The sequence below is a fragment of the Miscanthus floridulus genome, chromosome 9 (genome assembly GCF_019320115.1).
Source record: "Miscanthus floridulus cultivar M001 chromosome 9, ASM1932011v1, whole genome shotgun sequence".
NCBI classification, from domain to species: Eukaryota; Viridiplantae; Streptophyta; class Magnoliopsida; order Poales; family Poaceae; genus Miscanthus; species Miscanthus floridulus.
The window spans coordinates 10,229,437-10,237,355 of NC_089588.1; the positions used below are offsets into that span (position 1 = coordinate 10,229,437).

Consider the following 7,919-nt stretch of genomic DNA (forward strand, 5'->3'; position numbering starts at 1 on the left):
GTTGGGGAAGGCCTCTGTCCTTCTCGTCCAATATCCATCCCCGCCTCTTGGTTAAATCCCCACGCTGGACCATGCGATTGCCAGCAGCAACATTACTCACTTTGGGTTAATTTGGAGTACAGCCTCACTAGGGTGGTGATGCATATCGTTGACTCGTTGTGCTTGTACTCCATCTGTTCATAAAAATAATGCAATTTTCGTTTTCTAAGGAGTCAAACTATTTCAACTTTAACTAAACTTATATAAAAAAGTACTAACATTCATGGTACAAATAAGTATCGTTATATTAGTTATAGAATTATATATTTTTATGATAAATCTATTTAGAGACATAAATGCGAATACTATTTACTATAAATATGGCTAGTTTGGCCCATACGGTTCCTATGATTGTATTTTTTTTTGAACGGAAGGAGTATGATAGAAGAACCTGAATTGTTTGATCGCACAACACATGTCACCATAGCTAGTGCCAGGAGAAAAGTCGGAGCTTATTACAGCTTAAGCCATGAGGAACAGAATCGTAAACACATCGAAGGCTTTAAGATGTTGTAGCTATTCCTAAGCTAAGAAGACAGTTAATTAGACGCTTAGCTCCTGCTAGAACCCGACCAAACAAATGCTCCATCAAAACATATTTTATAGAAAAATAAATAATATCAATTTGATCTTCTTGCAATTTTTCTACAAAATCTGATCAAATGTTGGGTCGCCACATATACATGTTTTGACTCTGCTTGTATACGTCACGCTGATGCTGGCACGGGACTCATGGATGCCCTAGTCCATGGTGTAAGCAATGTTCATAAGCTCCTTTGCATGCTTCTCCCAGAGTGCGACGAACACGTCCACCCCACCCACTTTCCGCAGGCTGGGTATCAGCACCACCGCCCCGTCCAGCGGGACCTTCGCCGGCAGGATCCCGGCGAGCCGTCCGCCGCACCCAAAGTCCAGGCGGTGCAGGTCCAGGTGCAGCCAGCTGTCGGAGTCCACGTCCGGCAGCAGGACGTTGTCGTCGTCCCCGACCGTGGGCTCCAGCTCCTCGCCGCCGTGCAGCTCCCCGAAGTCGATTAACGACTGGAAGTACTGTCGGTCGCGCGCGCGCACGCCCGCTCGGACCAGCGCCGCCGCGTCGGCGAGGGTGCCCCGGGCCAGGTCCCTGGTGCTGGTGGCCGCGCTCGCCGTGAGGACTGTTGAGTGTAATCCTGCATACACCGAGTCTGACAGATGGAGCAGCTCAAAGGAAGCGTGGAGGTTTACTGAATGTGACTATCAAGGTGGGAACTGGGTAAGTTTGAATCAGCCGAAGACAGTGGTGTGGTGACCGCGCCCACGTTCTCCTCCGTCGAGTTGCAGTTATCATTTAAGTGTGTTTAGCCTATGTTTAGGCAGTTGATTTGCTAAGATTAGTGCGTGAGTTTGCTACTGGTATAAGTAGCTTGTCCAAGCACCCGTGTTAACTGGTTGGCTCATTTGTAATCGTCATGTGCTGTTCACAAACATCTGAGTAAAAGAGCTCTGTTAGCCGACAGTTCTCCTATGTTCTTCAGTGTTCAGTGCCTGTTTTACATTTGATCCATAATCCGGTTAGGATTAGCCACTGTATGAGCGTGTGACCTTTGATCCTATATCCTACATTTGGTATCAGAGACATAGATCATACAATTGAGTCCACAAATACCACAAAGTTGAGTCCATGTCGTCCTCGGGAGGAGATGGTTCGCGGGGAGTCAGCGGCGGCGGCCATCATCAGGTCTTCCCGTCCCTGACGGCGATGAACTACACTAGTTGGTGCATCCGGGCGCAGGCGATCATGGAGGATCAAGGGTGGTGGGAGGTTGTGGAGCTGCCGAAGGGCACTTCGGCGGAGAAGCAGTCGGAGACAGTTGCAGGCAAGGATAGGAAGCTTCGATCTCACTTGCTTCAGTGTTTGCCTGATGATTTGCTGATGCAAGTTGCCACAAAGAAGAGTGGAAAAGAAGTTTGAGACTCTTTGAAGGCAAGGTTCGTGGGAGCAGTTCGAGTGCGGGATGCACGGTTGCAAACCTTGAAGAGTGAGTTCGATGGGTTGAAGATGAAGGAAGAGGAGTCGCTTGATCAGTACACTGGAAAACTGACAGCTATGTCAGTCAAGTACAGTAATCTTGGATGGACTCTGGATGATGCAGCGCTTGTGAAAAAATTGTTCGACACCGTGCCTGATCGTTACATCAACGTCATAGCCGGGATCGAGCAATTTTATGATTTGTCCAAACTTGCCTTTCATGAAGCTGTCAGGAGACTGAAGGCATTTGAAGAACGGATGAAGCAGGGAGCAGGATCCGTGAGCAACAATAGCAGCGGTCAGTTGCTGTTGACCCAGGATGAGTGGGAGTCAAGATACAAGAAGTCTGGGGGAGGTGAATCCTCAGAGAGAGGAAGTGGTGGCGGCCGGGGTCGAGGTCATGGCCGTGGTAGAGGTCGGGGTGGCCGTGGTGACTCATCTGGGAGAGATGGAGCTGGAGGCACCAGAGACAAAAGCCACATAAAGTGTTTCAAGTGCCACAAGTATGGACACTATGCCAACAGGTGTCCTGAAGCAAGGAAGGAGACACATCATGCTCGTGTAGATGAAGGCAAGGAGCCTCAAGCTCTCATGCTTGCAGAGACTGAAAGTGTTGTCTCAGAAAGCAAGGGGGAGAAAGTGTATCTGCAAGAGGGAGGGGTGATGCCAGAACTGCATCTGACTGGTGGAGGTGATTCATTAGGAGACATGTGGTATCTTGATAATGGAGCAAGTAACCACATGACTGGAGATTTGGGTAAATTTAGTTCACTTGATGAAGGAGTCACTGGCAAAGTGAGGTTTGGTGATGGATCAACTGTCGAGATCAAGGGCAGAGGGACAATATTGTTTCAGTGTAAAACTGGTGACCAATGGGCTCTTACTGAGGTATTTTTCATACCAAAGCTGAGAAGTAATTTAATTAGCCTAGGTCAGTTAACTGAAACTAGTCATAGAATACTACTTGATGATGATGTCATAGAGGTCTGTGAGAAAAATCCCTGTAGATTGATCATGAGAGTTGGTAGAACACAAAATAGACTTTACAAAGTTGAACTGAAGATAGCAGTACCTGTTTGTTTCCTCTCTAGTGTCACTGAATAGGCATGGTTGTGGCATGGTAGATTGGGTCATGTAAACTTTAACTCAATGAAACTCTTGGCTAATAAAGGCATGGCAGCTAGTGTCCCTGCAATTGCACACCCAGATTAGTTATGTAGAGCTTGTTTAGCAGCTAAACAGACAAGAGTATCATACCCTGGAGTAGCAAAGTGGAGAGCATAGAAGAAGCTAGAATTAGTTCATGTTGATCTGTGTGGCCCAATTACTCCAACAACTGCTGGTGGGAATAAATATTTTATGTTGCTAATTGATGATTATTCAAGATGGTGCTATGTGTATGTGTTGAAATCCAAGGATTAGGCTCTTGATGCTTTTGTAAAATTCAAAGCTGAAGCTGAGAATGTTACTAGGGAAAAAATTAAGGCATTAAGATCTGACAGGGGGGGGGGGAGAATTCCTTGCAGCAGCATTCAGAGATGTTTATGAGAAAGCTGGAATTCAGAGACACTTGACTACACCATACTATCCACAGCAGAATGGGGTTGTAGAAAGGAAAAATAGAACAGTGATGGAGATGGCAAGGTCTCTGTTGAAAAGTATGAATATGCCAGGAAAGCTTTGGGGTGAAGCTGTGAGACATTTAATTTACTTGCTAAATAGATTGCCCACTAAGGCAATGGCAGATAAAACACCTTTCGAGGGTTGGTGGGGAAGAAAACCAAACCTGGGATTTTCTGAAGGTGTTTGGAAGCACTGCTCATGTCAGAGTTGCTGGTCCACACTTAAAGATTGCTTGATGTGGCTGACAACAAAATTGTTGTCAGTAGAGACATTGTGTGTGAAGAAAAACAGCCATGGAATTGGCCAGACAACTCAGTTGAGGATATATCAGCTGATTTTCAAGTTGATGATGTGTCCGAGGGAGGAAGGTATGTAATGGACACTGTAAATGGTACTGATGATGTACAACAGGCACAGTTAGTGTCAGGGGGAGCATCAAACAGTACAGAAAATCAAGGCAGTGTATTGCCGGATCAACTACAATATTCTGGTGATACAACAGAAAATGAGGCAGTAGCAGTCACTCCTAATCACTCAAATGGAAATTCTGCAAATGCATCAGCAGTGAATGCAGCACATTCTTCAGCAAGTCTAGTTGGTGAACAGTCACATTCAGTTGGACAAAGCTCTGCTAGTAGTGCAGAGGAGAGTCCAGTCAGGTTCAAGAACTTGAATGAGATATATGAGATGACTGAAGAAATAGAGTTGGATTCAGATACTGAGGCTTTGTTAGCAATAATGGAGGAACCTAGTTGCTACAAAGATGCTGCTGGTGATGAAAATTGGCAAGCAGCCATGAAAAATGAACTGCAGTCAATTACAAAGAATAGGACTTGGGAACTGGTTAAGTTTCCACCTGGGAAAAGACCCATTGGTCTTAAATAGGTGTTTAAATTAAAGAAAAATGCAGAAGGAGAAATAATCAAGTATAAAGCAAGATTGGTAGCAAAGGGGTATGTTCAAAAACAGGGAATTGATTTTGAAGAAGTCTTTGCGCCAGTTGCTAGACTTGATACAGCGAGGATGATCTTGGCATTAGCAGCTAACAGAGGCTGGCAGGTGCATCATCTAGATGTGAAAACAAGATTTCTCAATGGTGATCTTGAAGAGGAGGTGTATGTTTCTCAACCTGAAGGTTTTGAGGTGAAAGGGAAGGAGAAATGTGTACTGAAACTCAGCAAGGCATTGTATGGTCTCAGGCAAGCTCCAAGAGCTTGGAATGTGAAGCTTGACAAGAGTCTGAAAAGCTTGAATTTCACCAAGTGTGCTTGTGAGTCTGCTGTGCATACAAGGGGAACAGGAAGAAATGCAGTGATTCTAGGTGTATATGTAGATGACCTGATTGTGACAGGAAGTGATCCAGCTGAAATCATGAAGTTCAAGACAGAAATGACAACTCAATTTGAGATGAGTGATATGGGGTTACTATCATTTTATCTGGGTATTGAGGTTGATCAGCAGCTTGATTTCATCACAATAAAACAGTCTAGCTATGCGAAGAAGATACCGGGTCAGTTTGGCATGGGTGATTGTAACCCAGCCAAGATTCCAATGGATCCAGGGATCAAGCTTCACCAAGATAAGAGTGGTGAGCCTGTGGATGCAACCGAATATAGGAAAATGGTGGGATGTTTGAGATATTTGCTGCATACAAGACCAGACCTAGCATATTCAGTTGGGATGACTAGCAGGTTCATGAAAAGACCTACAGTAATGCATATGAGAGCAATCAAGCAGATATTGAGGTATCTCAAAGGAACAATTGAGATGGGACTTGTATATACTCAAGTTGGAGGTGAAGAGGTGTTAGTGGGGTACACTGACAGTGATCTGTCTGGAGATTTGGTTGGAAGAAGGAGCACTGGGGGTATGGCATTCTACTTGAATGGTAATTTGATTACTTGGTGTTCACAGAAACAGAAGACAATGGCCTTATCATCTTGTGAGTCTGAGTTTATGGCAGCAACAGCAGCAGCTATGCAGGCTATATGGCTCAGAAATTTGCTAAGTGAGTTGACTTCAGCAAAGGGAAAAGTGGTGGCACTGTATGTTGACAATAATTCTGCTATTGCACTGATGAAAAACCCTGTGTTTCATGGGAGAAGCAAGCATATAGATACCAAGTATCATTTCATCAGAGAGTGCATTGAAAGGGAACAAATTGTTGCAAAGAGAGTTGGAACAGCAGAGCAGAAGGCAGATTCACTGACAAAGGCTCTTGCAGCTGGAAGTCTGATGGTGATGAGGCATTTGCTTGGTGTTAGAGATCTCAGTGTATTACAGGATTAAGGGGGAGAATGTTGAGTGTAATCCTGCATACACCAAGTCTGACAGATGGAGCAGCTCAAAGGAAGCGTGGAGGTTTACTGAATGTGACTGTCAAGGCGGGAACTGGGTAAGTTTGAATCAGCCGAAGACAGTGGTGTGGTGACCGCGCCCACGTTATCCTGTGTCGAGTTGCAGTTATCATTTAAGTGTGTTTAGCCTATGTTTAGGCAGTTGATTTGCTAAGATTAGTGCGTGAGTTTGCTACTGGTATAAGTAGCTTGTCCAAGCAGGCTCATTTGTAATCGTCATGTGCTGTTCACAAACATCTGAGTAAAAGAGCTCTGTCAGCCGATAGTTCTCCTATGTTCTTCAGTGTTCAGTGCCTGTTTTACATTTGATCCATAATCCGGTTAGGATTAGCCACTGTATGAGCGTGTGATCTTTGATCCTATATCCTACAAGGACCACGTTGCCGAAGAAGCCCCGCGCCACGGTGTCGGCGCCGAGGCGCGCGTGGCCGTCCACCGAGGCGTAGAGCGCCGTGCGCGACGCGTCGTCGACGCGGCCGCGCGCCAGCGTGATCTTCCACCACAGGTGCGCGGACACGGTCTCGAAGGTCGTGTACCGGTTCTCCGGCGCAGTGACCGCTTTGAGCCCCGCCACGAACTCGCTCGGGAGGTGCAGCAGCACGTTGGTGATCTCGGAAGGGTCCACGCGGTGCGGTACCGGCCTGCTGGCGGCGGCGTCCTCGGGGCGTAGGAACTCGGTGCCGTGGCACGATGGCGCCCGGGCCGTACGGCGCCGGTGGTAGCTAAGGTTTTAAATAGCCGGCTAAGCAATTTAGCTTTCTATGTCCAAAAACAGGCTATAGCCGGCTATATCGGGCTATAGCGGCAGCTAAGGGCTAACTTGTATATGAAAAAATTTAGCTAAATCCTTCTCAAACAGCTATAGCCGGAGATAGCGGAGGCTATAGCCGGAGATTTAAAACCTTGGTGGTAGCAGACCGCCGTCGTCGAGTGGTGGCTTAGCGCCGTTGTTCTTGGCGCGGACGGCGTCGGCCCACGCGTGGAAGAATGTGGACATGGAGTAGCCGTCGGCGGCCTGGTGGTGCGCGGACGAAGCGATGACGAGGCCCCCGCACGCGAAGCGGTTGATCTGGAGCATGAGCAGGTGCGGCGGCAGCGGCGCGGCGTCATCGCCGCCACCACCGACTGGCACGTGCAGGCTCGCGAGCTCCGTCGCGGGCGCGAGCGGGAGGTGGTCCGAGAACGCGGACGGCACCGTGGCCTCGACCACGAGCGCGCCCGCGCCGCCCCTCCCCGTGACGAAGAACGGGCGGCGGCGTGGCTCGTCGTCGACGAGGCGTGCAGTGAGGAGCGGGAACCGCGGGAGCGTGGCGGCTAGCGCGTCGAGGAGGGCCACGTTGGTGGGGTTGGGCGCGGCGTAGGCGTACAGCACGGTGACGTGGTAGGTGGGCGCGACGAGGTCGAACACCGTGAGCGGCACCTCCGTCGACGGCTCCGACGGCGGCGCGGGTATCACGAAGCTCCGCTGCACCTGCACGTCCATGCTAGCTAGCTCTCGAGAGTGAACTACTAGCTAGCACTTGTGACATGTGAGTATACTGAAGCGGCTTTAATTTGTGAATATGCAGCTAGGCAATGGCAGTCTGTCTATCTATATATCTGTCTACCGATCGATCTATGGATAGACCAATCTATCTATCTCTACCGAACAACCTGCATGTTCCAATGCACACTTGACACTTGCAAACCGGCCGGTCAGTTTTGGAGCGAGTGGGCGCGGTTCATCTCGATGGATCAGTGGTGCTGTGCTCGGTGGTGAACATGATGCTCGATGGCGGCATGTGCACGTGCAATAGGCCTCGCGCTCATGGTCGGCGGCACCATGGACGGTCTACTAGCTAGCTCTCGAGAGTGAATGACTTGTGAGTATAGTTTAGCGGCTTTAATTTGTGATC

At 48.2% G+C, this 7,919-nt stretch overlaps 1 pseudogene; it reads right to left on the minus strand.

Annotated features, from left to right (window-relative positions):
- Positions 1 to 780: 780 nt before the first annotated feature.
- LOC136483251 (tryptamine hydroxycinnamoyltransferase 1-like) lies at positions 781 to 7,507 on the minus strand (annotated as a pseudogene).
- Between the last annotated feature and the right edge of the window lie 412 nt (positions 7,508 to 7,919).